We start from the raw sequence: 2,740 nt of genomic DNA, 5'->3' as shown, positions 1-2,740 counted from the left end.
GGGGGGGAGGGAGAGCACGCAGATTTGAGGCAAAGGGGGGGGCGCGTGTGTGTGTGTGTGTGTGTGTGTGTGTGTGTGTTTGTGTGTGTGTGTGTGTGCGTGTGTGTGTGTGTGTGTCGGCTACAGCTGGCAAAGGGATTCCCAGAGCCAACTGCCAGTGTAGTGGAGCTCCTTAACAACTTCACAGGCCTCTCAGAAAGGAGCTTTAAAGTGGCCACATGGCCTGGCCAGCACAGCAGAGCAGAGCAGCCGGCTTTACTTGGGCTCCACACACACACACACACACGCACACACGCACACACCCACACACACGAGCTCAAACAAGACTCAGCCCGCCAGCTGCTGACAGGGACAAGAGTGTCCAGAGCGATAAATCTGTGAGCATGTGTGAGTGCAGGAAGGGGGTTAACCAAGAAACAGCAAATGAGCAAAAGAGCTTCCTGCAGCCGATTCAAGACGCATTTCTGATAAAAACACAACGCACAAACTTTCTTCATGTTTACCGCGTTACGGCGACAAAACTCTGTTTAGTTTTGGTGACGGATCAATAGAAAATGTTGTTTTATGAAAATAAATATCAGGAAATTGATGAAAAGTTGACTTTTTTAATGTTTTTCCCTCATCAAAAACATACCAGGAGTGCTGCTTTGATTCTTTCCTGCATGGTTGAGAAGTCCTTAAATCTCCATGGCAACCATTCAGCTATGCAAAACACCTGGTGGCCCTAGCCCCGCCTTCAAGATGCAGCTCCTCCCCCAATATGATCTTTCAAGTCATATTTGATATTTATAGCATTTTTATAACAACTGAAGGTAACGTAGCGTGTTGATTGTGTCACTATGTGCCTGGAAAACATATTGCTGCTTCTTTAAAGTCTCTCCGCCATCTTTGCTCATCTAGAAGTCAATATTTTTATCCCTTCGTCTCTGCAAAACAGCTCAACTTCAATCAGATTCATTACAGAGCTTCTCTTTTCCACAATGTTTCCACCAGATTTATCGCACCATCAACAAGCTACATTATCTTCATTTACTATAAAAATGGAAAATATATGAAATTTGATTTCCAGTTTTAACACCTTGAAATTGGGCCTCTGTCTCTTTAAAAACCTCCTGCTCTTTCTGAAGCTCCACCTCCAGGAAGTCATCCCAACATGGCTCCTCTCAGCAGCAGCTCCTAATGAAGCTGCTGCTCAGCTTCATTAGGAGCTGAAGTCAATCGTTCCAGTGACGTCAACCGTTCCATCAGCTGTTTACTAATTGCTGCTGGCTAGTCTGAAGGAGCTGAAAGGGGGAGGAGCTGCACCTCGAAGGCGGAGCTAGGTCCACCCAGGCGTTTTGCACAGCTGAATGGTTGCCCTGAAGACTTAAGGATTTCTCAAACGTTTGAGAAATCAAAGCAACACTCCAGGTGACTTTGATGAGGGAAAAACATTAAAACATGATGTAAAGCTCAACCAAGCACATAACGCTGCCCCTTTAAATAAATAAAAGTGCAAAATTGTGAGAAAGTTTTCGACAAATAAAAAAAAGAAACATAAAAAAATGTTGAACCAACTATTTGGGGTGTTTCTACCAGCTTTAAACGTCTACAGAATCACATTTTAATTTAAAAAACATCTCAAAATCAGTAAAAATATCAGCTTTCAAGTCTTGGCACATATTCTCAGTTGGGATTTGCACTTTGACTAGGCCATTCTAACTCCTGAATCTGCTTTTATCTTGTCAAATTGGGGCCAGGAGCCTTTTGCGGCCCCCTGGACTGATTTTGAAAACCAGATGACCAAATGTACTGGAGCTCTGCTTTGGTTGCTAGGTAACGGGTGGAGTTCCGCTGGTGTTGCTAGGTAACGGGGCAGAGCCTGCTTTTTGAAACTGCTCATTTTCCGGACATCTAAAAACGTGAACTTACTGCCAGAAACCGGCTGGTGTTTTCTTTTTAAAGCATTTGGCCGTTTCTAGAAGCCATAGAAACCCAAACAGAAGAACAAACGTGAATTTAGCATAATGCGTCCCGTTTAAAGCGGTATCAACACTTTTGCAAGGCGCTGTCGTCCCTTTGCACACTGATGCAAAACCTAATTCCAGCTTCTGCGGTTCATTCCCCTTTTTTGCAGGAGTGAAAACACGCTGCACGCTGCGTAGCAAAGCGGCTTTGCTCGCCTCCCTTTGATTCCTCTGATAACTGTAAGCAGCGGCCGATCATCAAATGTTCCCAGCGAATTAAGCCCTCCTAATTTCAGAATCTCTGCCTGATCCCTTAAATGCTCGTTGCAGAGCAGAAATTGGTTCTTTTATGGCTCCATTCATATGTTTGATTATCATTATCCCTCTTTGGAGCTCAACTTGGACGAGGTTTGGAGACTTGGGGAGGAAGAGGAGGGAGGCCAGGGGAGGAGATGCCATCACACTGTGGTGAGACAAATGTCTCCTTCTCTGGATTCCTCCCTTCTCAAACCTCCGCTAGACGCTCGTCTGTCCGGATCAGAGGAGGATAACGTCCACGAGTTGTTTGGTGACAAAGGTTTTATTCTACTACGGCGCATTAAAAATAAAAGAAAAAGGAGTAAATAACAGTAAGAAGACTCAGACATTTTTAGATTCATTCTCAAAAATTACAAAATAGTTTCAAAGGTTGAAAAATTTAAACTTAAAGCTCGTTTTTTTCTAGAAAATTTCACAAATTTTCGACTTTTCAAACCCAGAAATTTTCAAGTTTGTTTCTACAAAATTTCTGAGAC

This window comes from Poecilia formosa, unplaced genomic scaffold (genome assembly GCF_000485575.1).
Source record: "Poecilia formosa unplaced genomic scaffold, Poecilia_formosa-5.1.2 Scaffold178, whole genome shotgun sequence".
NCBI lineage: Eukaryota > Metazoa > Chordata > Actinopteri > Cyprinodontiformes > Poeciliidae > Poecilia > Poecilia formosa.
The sequence above is the reverse complement of the archived record's forward strand: the minus strand, read 5'-3'. Positions refer to the sequence as shown.